Below are 12,616 nucleotides of genomic sequence, written 5' to 3' on the forward strand. Positions count from 1 at the left end.
CTTCCTGAGGTTGCAAAAGAACACATTAAGCAAAAAACAGACAGCAACCTGATTTACAGCACATCAAAAATCATTATTGATGGTACTGATTATGATGTTGGGATGTTTGTATCTGTGGGGCAGGAGGGGGGACTGCCTCAGTTTAGCAAAATTCAGCAGATCCTCCTTGTTAACAATGATGTCACTTTTCTTTGCCAAGGACACAAATCACACTACATTGAACACCTGAGATCATACGAACTTTACCCAGGCAATGTAACTGTCCACAGTGTATCAGAGCTCAATGACAACTCACCCCTCTCTGCATACAGTGTTGAAGGAAAATTGCTGTTGACGCCCAAACGATTCATACTGTTGCACTGAAAGTACATTTACATCTTGTGATTTAAAAAATGCTAATTAGTAGATCATATTTTAACACAAGGGTAGTATGTAAAGGGTGATAACTACCTGTTACATTTTTGTATGCATTGGAACAATTATACTAAATCTGCTTATTTTTCCATGTCAATCTTCATACATAGATTTGTCCCTCAGAGGATGGCAGCAACCCCAAAATTTCTGCTGCGTGTTTATGTTGCCACAGACGTTGCTATAAAGGTAACTTTGACTGAGCGACCAGAGTCGGTGAATGAGCTGATCAAAATACTGCGAGAAAAAGCCAAGCCAAGACTGGACTTTGAGTTTACCTTGCATTATGAGGATCCTGACTTTGGTGGACAGCTCAGCTGTCTAGTTGATATTCAAGAGTTACCAGAGAAGGCGACATTGAAAATTATCAGAACAGAAACTGATACCAGCTCATGTGCATCTTCTGATACAGACATCCTTCCTTTTGTGCCTATAAGCCAGCGTCAGAAGTCCTGGCCTGACATTTTCCCTGTTCCAACTTTTACTTATGAAGTGGAGCATGTGCTTGAAGAGGGAAACGGTGCCTTTGCAACTTCTGGAAAGACACTGAAATTAACCAGATCCCAAAAGCACAACATCTTGGAGAACATGGCTGCAGTGATGTACAACTTCAAACCTTACCCAAGTGACAATGATGTGGGTATGGCAGCTGAAGCTCTTGTTAGAGCTCATCCTTGTCTTAAAGAGCCTGGAAGTGTGAGTGGATGGTATGGATGGAAAATGAGTCTGAAATTTAAGATGGGGGATTATCGTGGCAAGCTGTCAAGATCTGGATGTTTGGAGGTGTCTGTCAACGCAGGTAAAAGGAGCAAAAATAATCCTGACAAAGAGCACCCACACTCCAACATACAAAAGAGCCAGACGAGCTGAAGTGAACTTCCTTCCAAACTTTCCCAAGGGAGAAAGTCAGGCCAGTTTGGAAGAAATGAGACTGCAGATTATGGATGAAGTTCAGAAGAGTCAGCAAAACCTACGCTTGATAGAAAGTCTTATGCAGATGACCTTTGCCCTTCGTCGCCAGGAGATAATTCAGGAAAACCCACAGGTGAAGGACTTCTTGGGGAAATGGCCGGCTCTTTGGATTGAATCACAGGTAAAACATAGACTCTCTTTCTCTTTTCTGCCACTCTTCACACATATTTCTTGGCCAAATTTTGAATATGTATCACATTCAAATGGAACAGCAAATGCCACTATTCACTGTGCGTAAGAACTATCACTTTGCATGTGACCATGGTGCACAACAATGTATTCTAACGGAAGATGTTGCATCACAAATGTGTTTTCTGTTGCAAATCGAGTATTAGTCTTTTTATATAATTTTTTTGGTGTGCTTTTGGTTTGTAGCTTTGTGCTGAGTTCCAACGCATCACAAACGTCAACCTACGGAACCAGTTCTATGCCGTGCTTGACCAACATACACCTGGACTGGTGGCCTTGTATAGGCAGAAGGCGGCACAAACCGGAAAGATATCAGAGGCGCTGCGTGACATCTTAAAGATTTATGATCTCCAGGTGAGTTAAGGTGTCCCACTGGACAGCAGGGTGTCATTGTCTGTCTAACACTTTGCACTTGGCCAAATGCCATGAAATCCGTAGATTCATTTTTGCTTGTTCTTCCAGGAAGCGCGCGATGTCAATATGAAGCGTACTGTAGCCCTTCGTGCCCTCCCGGTATACCTGCGTGAGGAGGACCCTCAGTTCTTCAAGACTTGGAATGTAAGTATTCAGTATATTCACAGAACTATTAGTATCTCTAGCAGTCACTTAACTATATCTAGTTACCCCTTAGTAAACCTTGTGTGTAGGTGTCATTGTAATGGTAAATGGACTGTACTTAGTGTGCACATGGATATACAGTATGTTCATATAAGCATACATACATATATGTAAAAGCCCTAACCCCATGTAATCCTAAACCTTAATCTCACACAAAGCCCTGGCCTAACTTTACCCAGACCTGGAGATGGCTAATCATTTGATTGACCTTTTGGCTTAACCTCAGCTGTAAAATACCTACCTGGGTACACTTACCTATTAAAAACAACCTGTATGATATTCAAATGTAAAATACCTGCTGATACACTTACTTCCTTTATGATGGGCTGTAGAATAGACAGCTGTAAAATACTTACCTGTATTCCTACCTGTGGGTTGTTGGCCTGTAGAATAGTTACTTGAGATATACCTACTATATACTGTACTTACCTGTTGAGTAATCACCTATAATATACACTCACTGGCCTTTTCATTAGGTACACCTGTGCAATCTAATTCAATCCATTACAACAGCTCTATTCTACATTTATAAAGTTTATATATTTTCAGTTTTTGTTGACATTGTCAGAAAGCTGAAAATTCTACTATGTTTATTATTGAGGTCATAGTGGGTGAAAATGATGTATTAGGGTGCATTCTATTGAATGGGTTTCCTAATATTTTGTCCACTGCATTAACATACAAGAAAGGGGCAAAATATTAGGAACACCATTCAATATAATTCACCCCACTATGCCACCACCATGTGGTACAACCTCAGTGATAAATAAAAAGTAGAATTATCACCTTTCTGACAATGTCAACAAAAACTGAAAATGTATAAAATTCATAAACGTAGAATTTAAAGGAGAGCTGTTGTATTGGATTGAATTGAGTTACACACGTGCACCTGATGAATGGCCAGTGAGTGTACATGCAGTTGTTGAGCTTCTTCAAGTTAACCTTACAGTTGCACCTTCTATGTATCTTTCAGGTGGAGGAGTCAGATGAGCCAGGCATCATTGACACTCCTGTTGCTCTTGTCACAGTAGTCACAGAGGACACTGCAGATCCAGTTCATTTCAGTCCTGCAAGCATGTCTATTGTTGTGGAAGACGATGTTGTGATGAGTGATATCCCTAACTTGGCTGATGCATTTGCATTGTTGTTTGGGTTGATGTATGCATTGCATTTGAACTATCCCAAGAAACTCATTCACACTTTTACTTTCATCCAGAAAATCCTAATGGGTCTTGATGATGGTAAACCACTTAAACCCTGCCTACTGAGTCTCAAAAATGACCTGTTAATGAAAGAGTAGGCTAACTTAAGAGTTGTGTTTACTTGTCTGCATGTTAATGTGTTTTGGGGGTTCCCAGTATAGTAACTTTATAGTATGTTGTTGAACACCATGTTAGTCAAAGCATTTGAAACTGTTTACATTTGGCGGATTATGTCTTGCCCACTACCGTAGTTGCTGTTGTTTGTATTTATCGGTTGTTCACCAACTTGGTCCTCTGAATCCTAAAATGATGTGAGATGTGCCTTTTTTTTATATATTTTTTTTATAGGTTTTTACAAACAGGATAGATTGATGTCTTGATTTTGAGTTTTTTTATTTCATTTTTTAAAAATATTTTTTTAATTGCATTTGCACTTTGATGGTCATGGCTGTTACTAATACTGTTTTAAGAAATCAGGCCATACTTTTTATATTAAGCACTTTAAGATGCTCAGTTCCTGTTTATTTTGTTCCTGTTTGATATGTAGAAATACATATGTTCACACACAATCACACACACACACACACAGAAAAATGCACAACCATACACAAAATGAGTTTAACAAGATGTTAGTTATATTTGTAGCTAGAGCAGAGGTGTTTAATTGTTCTGTGTCTATGTAGGTTTTCATTCCAACTAAATACTTCACCAGGTAATTTCACTGGTTAACACTTACAGCTACTGGGAAACTATTATGTGACTTGAGTCACTTAGCACATCATGGCACATGATTAAACACCTCTGAGCTAGAACAGGGTTTTTAAAAAAATGACTGCTGTTGATGGTCTGACATGTTTGTATAAAACATTTTTAAGACTGAATAAAAGAAAAAAGAAAATGTACAGCTGGAGTTATTTTTTTGTAGTTTTAACTTGTAAATTTCATTAGCTTATCGGTTATACACAAGTATATTTTTTGAGTTAGATTTCTATTTAATTAAGTACCATTGAATCAAAATAATTAAGTATGGAGAAACTAAAAATTTGCATATGTTAAGCAATATTTTTAAGCATGGTGCACTTAAAAAAATTAAAACATTAAATTTAAATGTTTAAGTTTGATTAGATTGTAATTTTAAAAAAAGTTTACTCAAAAAAATTAAGTTACTTACCTCAAAAGTTATTATGTAATCAGTGTCTGCAAAAGTTTTGAGTACTATGACCTTATTGGGGTTTACAGTGTAGGCTACAATTAAAGGACTAAAGGAGTTACTTTAAGTCCACTAATCAACTGTTGTACACTTTGCTTTAAATGTGGCAAGTAGAGGTGCATGTTACTTAAATGTAGAGTATGATTAAATGCAAACAATTATCCACAATGTGTGTCATTTAATTTATTTCTATCTATTTTATCTTTCTATCCTTTATAAAGAACAAGCTTGTCTGGCCGTAAAAGGACCTGGCAGCAAGTTAAAGTTAAATACAAGAACATTGTGCAGGCTGGAAAGTGACTCTAAAATAGATAACAGTGAACAAATGAGGTGAATAGATTAGGTGTCTGCTGACATGTTGAATGTCTGTATGATTGTAGCAGTTAAAAAAAAGCCCATAGAACTGGCACAGGGGGCGGCCCACCAAGCCAGGATATGTGCGGCAAATGGTTCCTTTATTGAGGTTCTCTGCATCCCCAACAGAATAAAGGAAGCTCCCACTTGCAAAACATCTCAATGTAACACAGACCATCTGTGGTACAGTGCGAGCATGGCTTCCTGCCGTCTGGTGCTGTATTTTTGGGCCCAGCAGCCTACATAAATATCTTAATCCATCACCTGAGAATCTGTATCTCTCAATGAGATAGTCATCTCAAACAGCCAATGGGTCTGACCTGTCCCAGAAGACTCTTTCATGACTAAATGCTCGTCTGAGGATTACGGCTTCCTCATCCAGTACATCCTCCAAAAAAGGGCAAGCCATTATGAAGAGGGAACAGGTGTGAATAATATATATATATATATATATATATATATATATATATAGTGTATATAGTCTAAATGGCATGCTGTTTAGGAAATTAATCTTTGAATATATGGAATGAAGCTTGGATATACTGAAATAAATGTGAGAATACTGAATGAAATTCAAAACCTGGTTGTATCCTTTTCATCAAAGTGATAGCCTTCTGAATTAGCTGGTTTTACAAAATGGCATCAGTTGAAATATTACAATACTTTCTGGAACTGGAAAACTTTTTTGCTTTTTCTGTCAGGATTTAGCCTGAGGCCTGTTGTAGTCGGCCTGCCACCATTAAAAAGGGAGTGAACTTCTTCGTCAGGAGAACGGTATTGGGCACGGGTACTATGGGAAGGATTGTGGCCCGTACAAGCACTTGCCAATGAGTTAATAATGTCCTCATTGCTCAGTATTGCTGCCACAAGGTTCCTGACTGACTCATTCTCACTTCTACAAGATGGCAGCAGTGCCTTGATGACCAGTCAAGTTTCATTCAATATATTAAAAGTTTCATTCTATATATTCAAAGATTAATTTCCTAAACGGCATGCCATAATATATATACTATATTGCCCTTGTCACAGATTTCATTGAAAACACCTTTGCAACTTCATCAGCTGTGTTTTGTAATCTCAATTACTGCAATAAAACACATATTTATGCAATTTGACAAGCAGTCTTCATTAGCATAGCAATATAACACTTGTCCTGAGTAATAATACTACCACTTGAATCAATATAAAAAGACTGTTGCAATTACAAACAGCCAACAGATTTAAATGAAATGAGAAATGACAATATATATGTAATATTTTAATGCAGGATAATTAAAATGATGCAACATACTTAGAAAGACCATGGACATGCTGTAAAACACATTAATTCCTCACAGGATTGATGGTGGAAATACAGGTGAATCACTAGGATTAATCTTAGCCTGGCTAAGCTAACTGCAGAGAATAAATCACCATAGTAACTTGGCCGGGATAAGTTTGACCTGCTTTCATGCAACCGACTTGAGGCTAAATTCAGCCAGGATAACCAACATATCCCGGCTTAATCCCTTATCTTGGTTTTGTGCAATACCCCTCAGGTGCTGTTAGCCTTTTCATTTCTCTTAGCAAACAGCAGAGGCTGCTGCTTCTTCACTGTACACAGAACGTTGTTCAGATATTTTTTCCTTTTCAAGACAGTGTTGTTGTATAATATTTAAGCTTTCCGTCTAGATGGAATTCATTTGATTCTACTATTGTTATTATCATTGTTGTTGTTGTTGTTGTTATCACTTGTCCACTGCAGGATAATATCTAAACTTCATTCATGATGACTTGTTGAATTTTTGTCCTGCACACTCTGTTAATGAATTGATTTCGTGGGACCTGATTTAGGGAGAGTTCAAGTCAGTAAATGCATAAATTAATACAGAACTAAGTTGGTCATCAAATCTTAGGTACATAAATAAACATCTTGAATGGACTCTAATCCAACAGAAAAACAGAACATGGTGTAACGTCTTTAAAAGGTCCATTTGCAGGTGTAGCTCTTGCTTACGCCCATACCACCCTGAACACATCCGATCTCGGAAGCCAAGCAGGGTCGGGCCTGGTTAGTACTTGGATGGGAGACCGCCTGGGAATACCAGGGGCTGTAAGTCAAAAAGTAAAAGTGTCTCGCCTCCATATAGCTGAGCCACCATAATTTTAACAGGTACCGGAAAAAGAGAGGACATTACACCTATCCTTTCTTCTCTGCACTGCCTGGCTAGCAGAGTAGATTTCAACATTTTAATTATAACTTTTAAGGCACGAAATGGGCTGGCCCAAAGCTATATCTCTGACCTTTTGATCCCCGATGTGCCTCCATGGGCCTTAAGGTCCTCAAATGCAGCTCTCCTGGTGGCCCAGAAAACAAGTTTAAAAAACTAATTTGGTAACAATTTTGATAGTTTATTTGCTGACACTCTACAAGATATCAGTAGCATGTTTAACAGTGTATCAGTAGCAGACAGGTAACATACATTCAACTAACTGTCTTTATTCACTATAAGGTGAATTTAAAGTGTTGATCTACAGACTTTTTAAAAAGTGTCTGTGACTGTCAACATTGTTTTTGCAACACATCATTAACTAATATTCAACTAACTATCTGTAGGGTGTGTCAGCATCTTTTAAAGTCACTATCAAAGACTCAAAAATAATATGTCGGTTGAAAGTCAACAGACTGGTGTCAACATAAGATCCAGAGAATATTATATCATACTTACTCACAAGGTTTCTCAAACTCATCAAATGAAAGATTATCTGTTGATTATCTGTTGACCATCAACTAATATATAGTTGACTATCAGTAGACTATTAGTAGGCATTCTCCACTAAGCATTCGTAGTGTAGGGGTAACACTACTATTTAATTAGAAAGGTAATTAATCACTGAAGATTAATAATACACTCGTAAATGGGGCACCACCTCCGTTGTTTAGCTACTAGAATAATCCGGAGGAAATTATTCCACAGATCTAATCAAATCAATTTCAAATCAATTTATTAAATTTCAAAATCTATATTTAATCTCATATTTCGGAAGTAGTGACTTCTTTTACACGATTCATCGATTTCCCCGCATCAAATCAAACCAAGGACATATGGTTATATATGTTTATTAACTAAACTAATGCAGAGTAAATAGTATGAAATGATAATGTAAACAAATGACAACAAGTAACAGAATATGTGGACAATATATTAATTATTACTATTAGGTGATTCAGGAGCGATGGTGGATTTTGCGATACGGCAGTAAGTTTAAAATATTACGAGAGTAAATTTTAGAACTGCAAGGCCATAATCGAAAATTCTCTTAAACTTAAAAGATGGGAACCAAAGCTTGTAGACAGACACCAGCTCTCTTCCATGTGTGTGAGGATTCACGGCCGTGTACCAGAGAGTCAGCCTATTTTGTTTGTAGATGGAACTTGAAAGGATTCCAGGACCTTGGCTTTTAGCTCAACTGCGGCTTTGCATCACTGATCCAACAGGCCGACGGAAGTTGCGTTTGTCCCTGGTACCAGTGGCAATCTCTCCAAAAGGCCCAGCGCGGCGTGTGCGCTAGTGAGCGTTGGGGGCAAGGTGGCTGGAGAATAATGTCTTTGTCCGGCTGGAAACGTTTATACGTCTTCTTGAGCAGTCAACTACTGCGACGTCCTTCTGGCTGATGATAAATGTCTTAGAGTGGTTGGTCTTCAGTTTTGATTGTAAACTCATTCAGCTTCTTGTTTAAAAATAACTGGAGGATGAAACGCTGGCCTGGCGAATTCTCCGTCGTCATGGTCCAAGAATTAAACTAAATTCACTTTCTGTGAATCAGGCGACAATACTTGACGATAAGACTACAAAAATATAAAAGAAGAAATTTGTTTGTGTCTTGAGCTTTCAAAATAAAAGTACTTAGGAAAATATTTCAGCACCGCAATTTATAACTTGAAGAAAAATTCAACACGTGTCGCAGACGAAGTAAAATAAAGTACGGAAATTAAAAGTAAGAACGAGCATAAATAACTAGTGGATCCAACACTCTTAGAAGGAAGACAAGATCAGAAGAGTAAGAGAGAGAGGGAGTGACCGGAGTCTATCTCTTATATCTTTTATTCTGGAGGCGGAACTGGACGAGAGGAGCTGCCCGCGCGCGTCACTTCCTCTGGTGATATTTTGATATTCGTAACTTTATCAACTTACTCCTATCGTGTTTTAAAGTTTCGAGATCATAATTCACCGTTCACAGAACCCACCATGACTTAATACATAGTTCACATGTTTTAATATAACATAACCGAAATTACTTAATGTAAAGGAAAAATAGAGCTGATTAAAATCATTAAATCATAATCATTAAACATGCATATAAAGCAGCACTAAGGGATTGTACATATTTCGTATAGTGCTAGCTTAATCCTTGTTACAACAATTATGTGTCAGGCATTTATAATTTGGAATAATACATAATTATAAAACAAAGTTTGTTTTGAAAATACCTTACGCTATACCAGAATCTTACCAAAAGGTGGCACTGTGGCTCCATCAAACATTCAGACATTTTACACATGATTTTGTAACTTAGTCCAATCTGAAGACAGAAACATCAGACAAACATTACATTTGCGACCTTCTCATGCTGGATGGCAATCTGTTAATTAGGAGAAGATTAAATTTTACAATAGTATTAAATTAGAACTAAATCTATATCCGTGCAAGTGTTGTTTCTGCTATCTAGATGGAATGTCCTAACTAGCACATGGGCAACTCGTAATTTTCCTTTAAAGATAAGGGTGACAGCATGCTATGTGTGGTTTCAGAGGAGTTTCTCTCTGGAGGTGGACCTGTCAGACCAAAAGAGATGTAAACACATTTCAGGGATATCTAAGCCTGATTAACAATCAAAAAGGCACTTAATTATTACACACGATCCACTTTAGGTGTAGGGTGTCGTTCTGATCTGTGGAGAAGTCAGTGTTCTGTTAAAGAGGATAAAACAAATTGACACCTAGAGATCCCATCTGAGAGTCTGAAAAGAACCAGGCTCTCTGTGTAGGAGACTGTCGGCGCCACAGTCTCACCTCCCCTCCTGGGTCAAAAAGGTCAAAGGGAAAGAAGTGGTGGAACATAATCAAAATAATATGATGATTGTTGAATTAAGAGACAGATAAATTGCTCTTGTAGAGGAAGACAAGGACAAGGTCCTACAGTAGATGCATGTTAGGACTATCCAATTAATAAAACAGTTGAGAACAGTAGAAAGTCTAAAGGCTATCAACAGACCACATCCATCCATCCACTTATATGTGGAGGATTTTGTGGCATCTAGAGGTATAGTTGCAGATTACAATTCCCTTACATCACCCTCTGCGTCCAAGTGTGAAGGAACAACTTCCTTCAACACTCCTATCTACAGTCAGTGTTTGGTTTGTCCCTTCTGGGTTACTGTAGAAACATGGTGGGTCAACATAGCAGAATCCATGGAAGGTGACCCGTGGCATCTGTAGATATAAAAGACTCATTCTAAGGTAACAAAAAATAACAATTCCTATACTCAGGTTATTATATATTTATAATAACATACCTAAGAATATTATATTCCTTTTCTGTCAATGGATCCTCCTAAATGTTACACAGTGAAGTCATTCTTCATCATTCATTGAACATATGGTGTAGGGGCAAAAAATAACAGAACAAAAGAACATTCAAAATAATTCTCAACACTAAGGCCAACATAAACCTTTAAATAGTACAACTTTTAGTTGTCTTGTTGGCACACACAGTAAAGGGAATGAGCTGATGTTGCTTTTCATTTCAAAGATCTTTTCTGCCTGTTCACCAACTATTTTTTTGACAAAGTTTGGCTAGTTTCAAAAGTATTTGCCCTTGAACTGGTATAGGGCACTTTTGTCCACTATGTAAATCTCTGCAATTGCTACCGTTTCTTTAACAGCATTTCTTGAAACTGGATGGCTCACCTGCTGTTGTGAAAACTGAATAGTGGGTGAAAAAAAACACCTTTTCATAGCTTCAAAACCAAACTGAACAAAAAAATAAACAGTTGAACATACATCAGCATGATGAGAACCAACTAAAATGACTTTGGGAAGAAAAATTATTTGACATATCCCATTTGCTAACATGGAGGCAGTGTGCTTTATGACCTATACTGCAGTCAGCCACCAGAGGGCAATCACAATCTTTTGGCTCTATAGGTCCATGGTACGCGTGGGTAGAAAGACATGGGAAAAATTTATTAAAGTAGTTTGCACTAACATAAAGTGGAGACTGAAGTAAAATTAAACATGTAGGAAACACTATATATTTGTTAAACTCTAACCAATGTAGGCTGTTGTGGTGTAGGCTGATGTGGTTTAAAGATGAATCTCCAAGACAGAAAGTGGAATATGTTGCATGTTGCCTGCCAATAAATAAACAGTTGTCAATTCATGATTATTACTAACCTCTCTTTTGAAATTTTTATATTTAATATACCATGTTGTTAAAAAAAATACCTAAATAAATAAGGCTACACAATATACTTAGGCTTCAAATAGACCAAGTGATCTGTGATCAGTATCAGCTGATACTGCCTCCAGCAATTGGCCCCAAAAACCCTGACTGGAGCGCCATTATTTGAGGTGGTACGTATGAAGTACATCTTGAGTTATTAATGCGCTGAAGGTTAGATTGTGTATGAATAGACATAACAGAAGTACAAATAATGTGCACAAATTAAAAATGGGATCACTTGGGTTTCATATATGCAAAAAGGAGTCATGTAGGAGAATGTGCATTAGTGTGCCACTTTGAAACTGCATCAGGTATTTCAGTGAATTCCACCCAATTAGCGCTCATGTGTTATAAACTGTCGGTTTGTTTTAAGTCATTCACCTATAATAACTGCATTTAGGTTTAAGGTAATTTAGGTTATACACATATTCAAATGAGAGAGTAACAGAGTAAATATGCAAATACATAATCTCAAATTTTTAACAACTATCTGTGAACTTTACCAGATGCTCCCCAGATTTTCTGGAATTTCTTTTCATATGCATGTCTTGTCTTCATCTCCTCCCTTAGTCTAATAAGATCCATCCGTGAGCCAAGTCAAATGCAGATGATGAGAAATTAAGTAAGACATCCCTGCATAATACAACTCAATGATACACACATCCAACATTTTTACCTTCTGCTTTATGAGCTCATCCAGAAGACGGTCCTCTGACACCATCCTGGCTTCAGCTTCAGTGGTGGACTTTGAAGAGGAGACTTTTTAAACACTCTGTGTTTAACACTGTCTTTGATTTGCAGGATGGGCTGGCTCAAATTGTGGCAGCCCCAGCTGCTCTATTGGGGCAGATGTCACGGCTGCTGCCACCGTTTGTGCAGACAGGATGCAGAGACTTGCAAAAGCAATTGCAACTGTTACTTATGCTGCTGTTATAAAACAAGAATATCTTAAACAACTTGCAGCAACACATTAAAATGATAGACTGAGTTTAATTGAGGCCTTTTTGAACCAGCGGATACACCAGGGCAGCTTTAAGATCCTGATCAGTCAAAGGATAACATTACTGCACACATTACAATTGAGCACAAAAACTACAAATTAACTTTTTAATTGTACAAAACACTTGTCAAAACAAAACAAAATTACATTTTTTGTTTTGGCTGGGGTTGAACAT

General features: G+C 37.6%; 1 pseudogene; it reads left to right on the forward strand.

The window, feature by feature from the left end:
* Nucleotides 1–6,946: 6,946 nt before the first annotated feature.
* On the forward strand, nucleotides 6,947–7,055 carry LOC127369822 (uncharacterized; annotated as a pseudogene).
* The last annotated feature ends 5,561 nt before the right edge of the window (nucleotides 7,056–12,616 follow it).

Source organism: Dicentrarchus labrax, unplaced genomic scaffold (genome assembly GCF_905237075.1).
Source record: "Dicentrarchus labrax unplaced genomic scaffold, dlabrax2021, whole genome shotgun sequence".
Classification (NCBI taxonomy): Eukaryota; Metazoa; Chordata; class Actinopteri; family Moronidae; genus Dicentrarchus; species Dicentrarchus labrax.